The 14,300-nt window shown below is 46.6% G+C and overlaps 1 protein-coding gene across 7 annotated transcripts in view; it reads right to left on the reverse strand.

Moving 5' to 3' along the window:
* The window catches only part of ABCB11 (ATP binding cassette subfamily B member 11), a 154,411-nt gene that overhangs the window by 102,752 nt on the left and 37,359 nt on the right, over positions 1–14,300 (reverse strand). The window lies entirely within an intron of this gene.

The raw sequence follows: 14,300 nt of genomic DNA on the forward strand, positions 1-14,300 counted from the left end.
GAACAGCTGTTTTAAAGACCTGGAGGGAGGAGTGGGATTGAAGAGAGTGAGGGAGCTTGTTCCAGAGGCGGGAAAAAAGAGGAATGAAAGAGTGAAGGTGAGCAGAGAATCTTTATTTTGGCAGTTTCACCAGAAGAGGGTTTCTGGCAGATCTTGTGCGACCTGTAGGAATATTTGGGGGACAGAGCAGGGGGAGCTAGGCTGGAGTGGAGTCGGTAGAAGACAGAAAGACCACCAACCTGCCTGTGGTGAGAGAGTGAAAGACCCTCAGAATCAGCTTCATCGCGGGAGATACCAATGATTCTGAAAGGTTTGGTTTCAACAGCGTGAAGCAGAGCTAGGGGTGAGAGAAATTTCTGTAAAGTATGGTGAGCTCTCATAGTGTGCTTACAGTCGAAATGCAATTGTGTCCTTCAACTTTCATATTTTAGAGCCCTGTCATTGGAACACAGTCTCACTTTCACTGCCTGTTTTAAGAAAGAAGATGCCTGCGGAGACCCAGAAATTTCTATATCTGTATATATATTGTTGCGGATATGAGGATTGTGTTTTGTTATTGTGTTGTATTGTATAGTAAATTGTTGTAAATATCACCCTCTGTAAAATGTAATGATTCCTTGTAAATACCTCCGTAGTGTGAAGGTCAAAGGGCGTCTCGGTAGTTATTCCATAAACACCACATTGCAGGACACGATAAAACCCTTGTTCAGTAGCTTATATCTTATTATGTGTCTTAGGGTAAGGCTGCGTCTCCCATTAATTTAAATACTCCATTGCACCAAGGGAAATAAGAGTAGATCCCCTTTCATTTCATTTCAATGGCCAACTGCATTTTGGGCGGTTTTCTTCAACCGCCATTGGCCACGAGGCAGGGTTGGTAAAGAAGGGCGTGTCTCCACCTCGTCATAGAGGGGAGGAGTGAGCCAGCCCCGAACAACCAACCGAGCACGAGGGGTTTGGTTTGAGAGGGCGGAGGAAGAGCGTTTGGGGGGAGGTTCGCAAAGGTTGAGGGGCGGGGCCTATATAACCCGCCGCGGGGTGTCCCCCGAGGAGATGGGCTGGAGAGAAGTGAGAGAAAGGCTGAGCTGAGCTGCGTGGAGAGGTACATGAAAAGGAAGGGTCCAAGAGAAAGCCGAGGAGCTTTTACGAAGCAAGCTACACGAGAGATACAGCAGAGGAGTGCAGCCCCGTTTCAACCAGCCGCGTGAAGCCCTGACGGTGTGCGCTGTAAAGCGGATTACAAGGAGCCGCCGGCCCCCCCGCTTCCCGCCCGGAGTGGACCCGCTCGCTGTGCCCTGTGATCCCACCTGCTCATCCTTTCCAGCCATTCCTGCCTGCAAGTTCCCCATTTTGCCTACGTGAGTTTGTTTTGTTTGTTCTGTCCTGGGTAGTAAACTAAGTCAGTATAAGCTAGTAATTTGCACTGTGTCACCTGCGTCTCATGTCCCCTGTAAATAAACGTGACTGCTTTCTTTTTGCTTATGTGTGTAAATAATAATAAACCCAGTTACTCTTCTGTACGTCTTCTTCCTCTTTGCATTCGGTCGCTTTAGAGTTTTCCAGATTGAGTAGCTGTGGCGCGATACAGCCAACGTTTGGGTAAATCGGGTGAATCTGGTTAGAAAGTAAATTGGTGTCGGGGAGTGAGATACGAGGCCCGAAGCGCACTTAACGCGCTCAAAATTACAAGCTGCTGGAAATTGTTTTGTTTTTAAAGGAAAACCCGAATTTTGAAATCGCGCCATTGCTGGTCAAGGCGACGGGATGCCGGTGGGAGAGATAGACGGGGTGGAATCGACCCAGGACCTCGGGGAAATGTATATGGAGGATGTGGTTGAGGGGGTATCAGGTGCACAAAATGGCGCTCTCGCGCACGAGGTTTCAGGCGCGCAAAATGGCGCCTTTGCGCAAGCGGTTACAGCGGCACCAAATCTAGCCGCGCCCGTGACCGTAGCAGCGCCGCTGGGGGATTCGGACCTTTTTATGTTACAAATGGGGGCCCTTATGGACAGGCTAGAAGCCAAAATGGGAGACCAAATTGGAGGTTTGAAAAACAGTATGGGGGTAATGAGGGACGAAGCGAGGGCTGATAGCGAGCGATTGGGGGGCGAAATGAGGGGCAAAATGGGAGAAATGGGGGAACGGCTAGAAGCTAAATTTGAGGGGCTAGACAATAATTTTAAGGGATTAGACAAGAAATTTGAGGGGTTAGACAATGGGATAGAAGGGGTGAAACATGGGTTAACGGGGGTGGAAAATAGAATGGCTGCCCAGGAGAATCAGTTAGAGGGGGTGAAAAACGGGTTAATGGGGTTAGAAAATAGGATGGAAGACAAATTGCGGGAGATAGGGGAGCAATCCGCCCGAGAAATTAAACAAATGGGAGAGCAGATAGAGGAGGTGAAAATCGGGGTAGAAACCAAACTGGATGCTCAGAGGGATGAATTGGGACAGATGAGGGCAGCATCTACAAAAGAGAGAGAGGAGATGAAAGAGGAGATACGACGAGGTGTAAGTGAGGAGGTCTCGGGGGTACGCGAGGAGGTAAAGCGAGGTGAAAAGCGTATGGAGAAAGAGGAGGAATAATACGGCGAGGTTACAAGGGGGAATAGAGGGTCTGACGAGGGGAGTAGAACAGCTCACAGTGGGACAAAAGGAACTAGTGGACCAAGTGGAAAAGAACACTGCAATAATCGGGGGGTTAAAAGCGACACAAAAAGACATTAAAAACGAATTAATAGCAACACAGAAGGAATGTCAGATGGTACATGAGGGGTTGACGAAGAAGTTGGAAGAGGTGACAGAAGTAATGGAGACGAAGGACCGAGAGGTGAGGACGCACATAGAGGCGGTCAAGACAGCCGTAGAGGACGAACTTGAGGAGACGTACCGGGAAATAAAAGAGGTGAAGCAAAAATTAGAGGAAGTGGAAGAAGAGGTGAGTGAAATTAAGAAGGGACGGACAGAAACTAAGAGAGAAATACGGGAGGAGGTGATGGAATATGTACAAGGTCGGTGCTCAACTCATAATGGTGTGCTCACTAACCAAATAAAGAGTTTGCAGGTGGCGAAGGAGGTGCGGAGACGAGGTGCCAAGGTGAGTGGCGATATACGTGGAAATGTATATGATGTGAGGGGAGCTTCAGTCGGCTTGGGGGTTGCTTCGGACCCGGGTGTTCGTGAGAGGCCGTTGGTGAAGTGTGCGACAGGTCTGGTGTGCGTAAAAGGAGGTGTGCGAGAAAGTCTGACTCTAGGGTGTGTGAGGAAAAAGTGCGCGCCGAGGAGTGAGTGTGCTGTCGAGAGTGAGTCGGTCGTAGCGCGTGTGCGAGGGAGCACATGGAAGCGCGTAGTGAGGAGTGTTACAGAGGATGTAACGGAAGCATGCACGCCTGTGGTGAGTGTTACAGAGGATGTAACGGGAGAGTGTGCACAAGAGTGTGCGTGAGAAAGGTGTGTAACGGACGGGTGCATGGGGAAAGAGTGCGCTGTCAAGAGTAAGGGAGAATGCACGCCTGTGGTGAGTGTTACGGAGGGAAGTAACGGGAGAGTGTGCGCAAGAGAGTGCGCGAGAAAGGTGTGTAACGGACAGGTGCATGGGGAAAGAGTGTGCTGTCAAGAGTAAGGGAGAATGCACGCCTGTGGTGAGTGTTACAGAGGATGTAACGGGAGAGTGTGCGCAAGAGGGTGCGCGAGAAAGGTGTGCAACGGACAGGTGCATGAGGAAAGAGTGTGCTGTCGAGAGTAAGGGTGAGTGCGCTGTCAAGAGTGGTGGTGAAAGTAGTGAGAGTGACACGGAGCGTGAGTTGGTTGTGACAGGTGAGAGAGGATGTACACCTGGAATGGAAGGAAGCACACCTGGAATGGTAGAGCGTGTGTGGGAATGCACACTTGAGTTGGTAGTGAGGCACGTGGTTGGTTGTGCGAGTGAGAGCACACCTGTGATTGTCACAGAGGAGGTGACCGAGAAGGGAGCGCAAAGAGGTGTGTTGGTGAGGTGTGCAAGCGACGAGTGTGTGCAAAGGTGTTCGGTGGTCAGGTGTGTGACCAAGTCTGTGAGCGGAATGAGTGTACCGAGGTGTGTAAGAGAAGGTACGACGAGGAGCATGGGAACAGCTGGATGTATGAGCAAGAAAGGGGTAGCGTATGCGTGTAAGCATGCAGGTGAGGCATCGACGGTAACCGGGTTAGCGGTTAGAACGACATTTATCCGAATCGGGCCCTCGGTGCGTGCCGGGTTTCGCATGCCGCGAGGACCAGTGGGGATCCGAACCACGGCGGGTTCGAAAGGACCGCCGTACGCGATCCACGCTGGGCATCGCTTTGAACGGCCGCGTCCGTGCTCCACTAGGCGGAGCGGGCAGCCCGATAGGAAGGGTTGTCATGGCGACCCCTTTTTGTTGAGAAGTTCCGGCAGGTCGAGATCGGGCCATTGGACGGCTCTGTGCCGAGATGGTGCGTGGGATCTCGGCCCGGGTAAGCCCCGTCCCTGCACCGAATGCGGGACGTATCCAGCCGCTGGCACCAAACAACCCGCATTCATTGCTCGGCTTTACGAAGCCGAGCTCTGGAAGTAAATTGGCGCACCGAGAGGCATTAGTAAGTAGACTGTGATGACGAAGATAGTGTTTTGGCCCCGAAATTAGAAAAACAAAATTTGATGATTAGCAAAGGATTGGCAGAGTGATGATTGGTAATGGTACAGTGATTGGCAGATGATTGGCAAATTTTTGATTTGTTGGAATTTGGTAAGCAAAATTTATAGTAAGAGATGCCCCATGTGATGGGATGGCCAATCCACCATCCCTCACAGCGGGGGGCAAAGGAGCACTAGAATTATGGGGTTTATGGCAGTGAAAACTAGCCCGGGTGGGTTAGGATATATCGTGTGTAGGGATCTAGAGATTGACATTAGGTAACGTTAAGGTTAGTTAGTGACAATGACACCTGTAGTGGGGACGCAGGTAGATTAGAGTGGATGATAATGACGTGGTATGTGCTTAGTTTAAAGGGAAGACGGGGAGCACTAAGTTAGCAGGGCAACAGGTAGTTTAGATGATGCCGTGTGAGTGTTGGAGGTGAATTCAGAAGTGTATTGTGAAAAGTGTGTGAAGAACAGGTGTGATTGCACAGGTGTGCAACTGAACAGGTGTATGGAGCAGTGTATGAGGGAGTAGTGGTGATTGCATGTGGTGTTGACCAAATGGTCCAGGAAGGAAGGAGGGTGCAGGTGGCACCAGGTGTGAGTGCACAGGTGTGCACCAACAGGTGTATGGAGAATGGTTGTATGGAATAGATGGTAGTGTGGAATATCTGGAGTATTGGAATGGATGGTCGTGGAGTGAGTATGGTGGAAACTATGGAGTGGAGTGGATGGTGCGAAGGTGTGAATGGGGGAAGGATGGACCCCCATCATGAATACCCGGGGCGGGTAGTGTAAGTGTTAGGTAGAGGGTATAGGTAAATTGTGGTTGGATATTGGCATCTGTGGTGCGGGTGAGAGAATGGTATTTGGATGGGTGCATTAGTGTTGTGGAAATGGCTGGGCGTGTAGCCTGTTAGTGTGTGTAGTTGGTTTGGGCACTCCACCACTGTGAGGATGTCGGCCAGGTGAGGCCGCAGGTGGGCTCTGGGAGCCGGTAGAGTTGTTGTGGATGGGGCCCGAGGATCCGGAGGACGGACCCGGGTAGCCCAGTGCCAGAGGGCACCGAGTGGGGTGACAGAGCCAGGAGGGGCCTTCCCCAGTTAGTTAGGTTAGGGTGAGGAGCTAGGTAAGCTCGGGTGGCAACTACAGTGGTGGAGGTGTGCAGGTGGGTAGACCTGCTGGGAGAGCTACACGTCACAGCCCAGAAATTGTGCAAGGGCACCGGGAGATGAATCGGGGGAGTGAGACCCCAAATTGAGAAGCACCACAGTTTGGTCAATGGGAATTGGTTTTTAGAACCCATAGTGTAAGTTGGCCAATGGATTGGCAGGGAGAGACGCCGGGTAGTGTAACATGTGTTAAAGTCATTTAGAAAGTAGTTAGGATGAAAATCTCCTCGCACCATCTGCATCCACTCACCTGGGATGACGTACCTCCACACCATGCCATGTTTTATTATTTTTGGTGCAAATGTTTTGGATTGTGAGACGCATCATGACGTGGGTGAGACATTGTGCTTTGTGTTCCATCTCTTCCTCCTTATGAGGATTGATGATGAATTTGGTGATGGCAAATTTTGGATAGAGGGATTGTGGAGACGAATTTGGTGTAGGGGAAATATGGGGAAGACGTGACAGTAGCGACGAATTTGTAATGTGTAGATTTTGTACATATGGGGTAAGGGCAAGGGTAGTGTAGGTGACAGGGGGGTGACGTACGGTAGGGACGAGCTTTCTCACTTCGCCCTCCTTACACATTTCGCCTTGCATTGCCTTGTTTGATGTGTACCCTTGTGACCTTACCCCTCGCTCATTTGTCTTGTCCCCCTTTTGTCTCCCACATGACCTGTGCGCCATTGGGCGCCGAGGGGAGCGTGCGTGAGTCGGCCATTGTGCGCCCGGAACTCCCAGAACCAGCTGTCTGCATCGATGCACCACATTATGGACCACATGTCAGTGGCCGAGCACCACTTATGGACCCCATGGGTTGGGGCATGGCCCCTCTGCTGGAACCGGCCATGAGGGCCCGGAATCTTGCTGGCGGACCTTGGCCACAGGGCACCGATGCCCCACAGGTGAACCACACTAGTCGGCCCTGTGGGCCATAAATAAAGAAAATAAAAGGGACACGTTGGGTGCATTTTACTTCATTACAAATAGGCCGCCAGCAAAGGAAAAAGACAACATCTGGAAGAGAAATAATAATAGCCAGCAGAGGGAGCCGAAGAGCAAGAGACCACCTGCAGGGTTAGGGGTTGTTGGTTTATTTTGATTATTCATGAACACTGATGAACTGTGGTGACTGCACCGATTGGTGCTTGAGGGTGTGTTGGTGCGTTTTGAGTGCTTTCCTGGTGCGTCGATGCAGAGCAGACTGTCTCCCCCCCAGAAAGAACAATCACAGGTCCTGGGTTAGTTTTGTAAATAAAAGTAGTGTCAACTGTAAATAAGCTCCCCACCGTCAGTGTGTAGTTTGAAGACCATTCCGCAATTCGGTTAACTGTGGGCGTGAGTCTGTTAGGCAGGGTGCAATGGAGCAGCGGGACACATTTTTTTATGTTTTAAAACTGTCGCACTCAGGGTCAGGTTAAAAGTAGAGGGAACTACACCTACGTGTAACACTAAATTAAAGTTGTAGGCCCGGGACGTGCCTAAGAGGAGGAGGGTGCAGTGTTGCGGATATGAGGATTGTGTTTTGTTATTGTGTTGTATTGTATAGTAAATTGTTGTAAATATCACCCTCTGTAAAATGTAATGATTCCTTGTAAATACCTCCGTAGTGTGAAGGTCAAAGGGCGTCTCGGTAGTTATTCCATAAACACCACATTGCAGGACACGATAAAACCCTTGTTCAGTAGCTTATATCTTATTATGTGTCTTAGGGTAAGGCTGCGTCTCCCATTAATTTAAATACTCCATTGCACCAAGGGAAATAAGAGTAGATCCCCTTTCATTTCATTTCAATGGCCAACTGCATTTTGGGCGGTTTTCTTCAACCGCCATTGGCCACGAGGCAGGGTTGGGAAAGAAGGGCGTGTCTCCACCTCGTCATAGAGGGGAGGAGTGAGCCAGCCCCGAACAACCAACCGAGCACGAGGGGTTTGGTTTGAGAGGGCGGAGGAAGAGCGTTTGGGGGGAGGTTCGCAAAGGTTGAGGGGCGGGGCCTATATAACCCGCCGCGGGGTGTCCCCCGAGGAGATGGGCTGGAGAGAAGTGAGAGAAAGGCTGAGCTGAGCTGCGTGGAGAGGTACACGAAAAGGAAGGGTCCAAGAGAAAGCCGAGGAGCTTTTACGAAGCAAGCTACACGAGAGATACAGCAGAGGAGTGCAGCCCCGTTTCAACCAGCCGCGTGAAGCCCTGACGGTGTGCGCTGTAAAGCGGATTACAAGGAGCCGCCGGCCCCCCCGCTTCCCGCCCGGAGTGGACCCGCTCGCTGTGCCCTGTGATCCCACCTGCTCATCCTTTCCAGCCATTCCTGCCTGCAAGTTCCCCATTTTGCCTACGTGAGTTTGTTTTGTTTGTTCTGTCCTGGGTAGTAAACTAAGTCAGTATAAGCTAGTAATTTGCACTGTGTCACCTGCGTCTCATGTCCCCTGTAAATAAACGTGACTGCTTTCTTTTTGCTTATGTGTGTAAATAATAATAAACCCAGTTACTCTTCTGTACGTCTTCTTCCTCTTTGCATTCGGTCGCTTTAGAGTTTTCCAGATTGAGTAGCTGTGGCGCGATACGGCCACCGTTTTGGTAAATCGGGTGAATCGGGGAAGAACAGTTCGGCCGCGGTTATACCTCCGCTCGGTAAAAATAACATCCTAATCCGCGGACCGTAACAATATATATACAGATATAGAAATTCCTGGGTCTCCGCAGGCATCTTCTTTCTTAAAACAGGCAGTGAAAGTGAGACTGTGTTCCAATGACAGGGCTCTAAAATATGAAAGTATATATGTATATATTTATATATATATATATATATATATATATATATATATATATATATATATATATATATATATATATATATATATATATACTGTATATATATATATATATATATATATATATATATATATATATATATATATATATATATATATATATGTGTATATATATATATATATATATATATATATATATATATATATATATATATATATATATATATATATATATATGTGTATATATATATATATATATATATATATATTTGTCTATATATATATATGTATATATATGTATATATATATTTTTTTTTTTGTGGGGGTGAACTTACTTTTCAAGATGCCTTAGAACCAAAAGTTCATTGGAATTATGTTGAAATTATTCTATATTTTGTTAATGTGACCTTTAAAAGAAACAAAAACCACATTTGACATTTCGAAGCAAATAAATTGATCCTTGAAAGTGATGTAAACTGATATCGAACTCAATTCATGGACAGTACTCTGTTAAACTTCTGTACGTTTTCCAGAAGTATCTCTTTATTTTGCACATTAGCCAAATTTTTTTTTAACAAAAACAAAAGTTAAATGACGACTGGGATTACGGACAGTAAAATTACAGTTCAGTACTTCGTGTAACCCCCACGAGCATTCAGGAGAGCACGTACACATTGAGGCATGCTGTTCACGAGATTTGCCAAGGTTTGGACAGGAATCACTTGCCATGCAGTTACAATAGCCTGCTGCAATTCACGCACAGAGGTCGGCTGCTGGTCCAAGTGGTCGATTTGACGCGTTAATTCTGCCCACAAGTTCTCTATCGGATTCATATCCGGGGACATGGCAGGCCACTCCATATGCTCTACACCACGTTCCGCAAGAAAGTGTTGGATCATGCGAGCATGATGAGGCCGTGCATTGTCATCTTGGAAGACAAAGTTTCCTCGAAAGGCTGCATGAGCAAATGGAAGCAATGTTTCTTCCAGAATTGACCTGTACTTGAACTGGTTCAGGTTTCCATTCAGAACAACCAGGTCAGTTTTGCCCCCTGCATGAAAAGCAGCCCAAACGGTCACCCCACCACCTCCAGCTTGGACTCTTGGCACTATACAATCTTTGTTGTAGGCTTCATTCACTTGTCTGCGCCTGCTTGAACCAGTCGTTGGTTGACTAGCCTTCTGGATACAGGCACATTTGTCAGTTGCTGCCACTCAGCCCTAAGCCGATTCGCTGACTTGGTACGGCCATTGCTGACTAACCGGTGCAGCTGGCGATCATCCCGCCTTGTGGTTCTGCGGGGACGTCCTGGCCTCTGTATTGGAGTAGGGACACCCCTCTGAGCATTTCGTTTCAGGATCTTTGACACCTGACCTTGAGTGATGCCATACTGCCGAGCAATAGCACGCTGTTTCATGCCATAATTTTGTAAAGCCACCACTCCATGACAAACAGCATTGTCGAGTTGACGGAACATCTCCAGAGGAAGTGGCAATAACTTTTGGAGACGTGCAGCAGTTGTTTTCCACTAATACAGAACGCAACAACCCTTGTATACCCGACTGTGAAGCCAATCATCAAATGCACCTGTCCGTACAATTTGCCACGCCACCTGTGATATAATCCTGTTGTTGACTTCTTGCTGCGACAGACAATCAGTGACATGGTTCTTTTAACAAATAAATCACCAAAGTGTAAAAGAAACTCACGAGATTGATATACTGAGTTAAGAAAGTAAACCCAAGTCAAGAAAAATAAAATATTCCATATTAAATGCCAAGTCTGTATAAGTATATATATAGGTATATAAATATATTGTTGTGGTTTTGGGAAACCACTAAAAAGTAATGGCAACCACCATACAGGTCCCTTAGAATATTATTTCATAGCAGACCATTATCTTAGTCCCTTCCCCTTATTTCGGGTTCGTATGGCTTTATGCATTGGGGAAAGGAAAGATAGGTCGTCCTCTCATAAGGGATAATTTACCAGGCAATGCACCAGGCTCAAAGGCACACTATGGTGTCCAGGCTCAGAAACCAACCAATCAGGGCCTGAGTCACTTTGGGGGAGCTTGTGGGGTGGAGTAACGGGCTCCACCAATAAGGAGCCAGGACACCTCCAAGATCCCCCCCCACCACCCTCGGCGAGGGTGAACAAAGAGAGAATTGAACACGTTGTTGGAGATGCTGGGCCTGTCTCTCTCTGCTGGTGACACTCAACACATTGTTGCCCTCTCTTGGGCCTGGACTTTGTCACTCAGTACACATGCATTCGCTCTGTGGGGCCTGGACTTTGTCACTCAGCACACGTGCATTCGCTCTCTTGGGCTTGGGTCTCTCTCTGCCGTTTTCACTGAGCATGTGTGCTCCACTATTGGGTCTGGATTGTTGACCTACCACATGCCTGCATGACTCTCTTTCACACTGGACCTTGTGGCTGAACACGTTTTATTGCCACTCCTCTTCGCTTTGGACTTTGTTCATTCAGCACGTGTTCATTGTTCTCTGCTGGCTGCCGGACTCCCTCTCGGTGCACGTGTGCATGACCTCGCCTGCCTTTGCGCTGGGGCTACCTGCTCATGTTTGTGCTGGGATTGCCATTACCTACTCGTGCTGCACGGTGAAATAATTACATTGTAAATAGTTGTAAATAAATCAAATCGCTAAACATTTCCTTTCGCTCTGTCCATGAATGTCTTTTCTTCCATTGGTCCGCCATTGCTTGCGCCCAGGTTAATAATCGGCTGTAATGGAATTCGCATTTTCGCTCAGCCGTCTAATTTGGTACGCCGGCGGGTACTTTTTTTAACTGTCACGTGGTACAGGTAAGCTATCATGTGATGGTCCAATTGCCGTTCGTAGTTGCAGATTCGCAACCTGCCGAAGTACGAAGTTATTCGTGCGTGGCAGCCACAGGTCCGGTAAGTTCGGGAGGAAACGGAGGTTTACCCCCTCGTAGTAAACCCGAACCCCGGACTGTAACAATATACATATATATATATATATAGTATATACAGTCGTGGCCAAAAATATTGGCACCCTTGCACTGTTTTCAAATAATGCACCATTTCTTCCAGAAAATTTCTTTTTTTTCATTTTCATTTCATTTCTTCCAGCTAACCCCCGCTCTTGCAGGGAAAATGGCCTTAAAATGCCTGTTGTTGTTGTTGTTGTTGTAGTTGTTGTTGTGTTTCTTCCAGAAAATTGTTGAAATTTAAAAAATAATTTGGTATCCACATATATGTATTTCTTTGGTTTGCAGTTGAACAAAACAAAAAAAACCTGAAAAAATCATTAAATCTTGGCTTATTCCACACAGAAATCCTAAAATTGCCCGGACAATATTATTGGCACCTTTTCGAAGTTGTGAGAAATTATGAGATTTAAACCAGGTGATTCTCCTTTACTTTGGATTTGAACTCACCTGTGGTGAGTTGCAGGCACCTGCAATATAAAAATCACTCATTGAACCAGTTTGAAGAGAGAAAAGGAGTCATTCTGCTGTTTTGTGTCACTGTGTGTACTGCAATGAGCATTGAGAAAAGAAAGAAAACCAAATAATTGTCTGAGGAGGTCAGACACAAGATTGTAGCCAAGCATGGACTGCAGTGCACTTAGAACAACAACTAACATAATCAAGGCAACAAGTCCATCTCCAGAGATCTTGATGTTCCTTTGTCCACCGTACGCAATGTGATCAGGAAGTTTAAGGCCCATGGCACTGTAGCCAACCGCCCTGAACATGACCGCAAGAGAAAACTTGATCGAAGATTGCAGCGAAGGATTGTTTGAATGGTGGAGAAAGTACCTCGATCAACCGCCAAGCAGATTCAAGCTGACTTTCAGACACAAGGTATGACAGTTTCAACTTGCACCATCCGTTGCCAACTCAGTGAAAGGGGGTTCTATGGCAGGAGACCCAGGAGGACCCCACTGCTGAGAGAGAGATACATAAGAAAGCCCGACTGCAGTTTTCCAAAACACACATGAACAAGCCAAAATCCTTCTGAGAGAATGTCATGTGGACAGGTGAGACCAAATTAGAGCTTTTTGGCGAAGCACATTATCTCTGTTTACAGAAAACAAAATGAATCCTTCAAAGAAAAGAACACCTTTCCTACAGTCAAACATGGAGGAGGTTCAGTGATGTTTTGGGATTGCTGTGCTGCCTCTGGCACTGGGTGCCTTGAATGAGTGCATGGCATCATGAAATCAGGACATTACCATGGCCTTTTAGAGCGCAATGTTCAATCCAGTGTCAGAAAACTGGTCTCCGTCGAAGGTCATGGGTCTTGCAGCAGGATAATGACTCAAAACACACTTCAAAAAGCACCCAGGAATGGTTCAGGACAAAACACTGGACTGTTCTGAAGTGGCCAGCAATAAGTCCAGATCTAAATCCCCTTTAACACCTGTGGGGAGATCTGAACACAGCAGTTGGGGGAAGGCACCCTTCAAATCTGGAAGAGCTGAAGCACTTTACACAAGAAGAGTGGCCAAACTGCCAGTAGAGAGGTTTAGGAAGCTCATGCATGGCTATAGGAAGCGCTTGACTGCAGTTATTTTGTCCAAAGGCTGTGCTACCAAATATTACGTGTAGGGTGTCAATAATTTTGTCAATGCCATTTCTTTTTCTTCTCTGATTTACAAGGATATATTAAGTTCTGAATCAAAAACATAGGTTCTGTAATATTAACAGTGAAATAAGGAATTGTGGAGACCAAAATACTTTTGTCAATTTCAACTTATTTTTAGAGAAAATTGTGAGTTATTTGAATAAAGTGCAAGGGTGACAATATTTTTTACCACGACTGTACATACATACAAACACTTGCTCCATTATACAATATATTGATAATATCCTCCTCCCTATGGGGTGTTTCCCTCTTGGTCAAACGGTGTGTTAACGTTTATAAACAGCTTATCATGCTGTTTTCGTGGGAGCACCCAACCAAAAGTAAAAATATTATAAACCACAAACAAATATGAATACCTTTTTAAACAGTCGCTAATGCTGTTTAACACTAAACTGAAAGAAATATGGAGGAATCCAGTTTTCAGTCTATGCTTATCACATTGACGAATGCACCTGATCAAAGACCTACTGTAGTCTATATACTCCACAAGGGTTAATAACACGACCCTTCCTGCCGCTTCCATGGAGTTCTTCCAAGGTGTTTTTCATGGTGTTTTTCCAAAGCCGCTTCTCATTACAATAGTAACAACACTTATGATAATAGCATAATATTAATGATATTATGAAACAATATCTCAACTCCACAAGGGGTTTTGTGACTTGCAATATTCCACACACCCCTGCCCCCCATCCCCTGCTCCCCCCTGCCCCCCACCCCCACCCCCAACACCCTCACGGAAGTACATTTTATTGTCGAGAATTTAGAATGGTGCACTAGTGTCTGATCTTTTGAATGATCTGAACTAAGATAAGTAATTGTAATAAAAATTGGCATTAATAATAAGGAAAATAACGACCTCCTGGTACACCCATAGTGAGTGGGTATACTCGTTTCTTAAATTTTCAGACTTTACTCCAGACTTTGACACTTACAGTATTTAGTGCACCAGCACTGATCCTCAAATACAAAGACAGATTTTGATTATATTATTTAATTAGTCCGTGAGAGGTCATCGTGGTTCCAAGGCAAGGCATTATAATTTGGCCAAAACAAAAATGGCGGATTAAAACCCCTGCGCGGTG

The sequence above is a fragment of the Myxine glutinosa genome, chromosome 7 (genome assembly GCF_964187855.1).
Source record: "Myxine glutinosa chromosome 7, kmMyxGlut1.1, whole genome shotgun sequence".
Lineage (NCBI taxonomy): Eukaryota > Metazoa > Chordata > Myxini > Myxiniformes > Myxinidae > Myxine > Myxine glutinosa.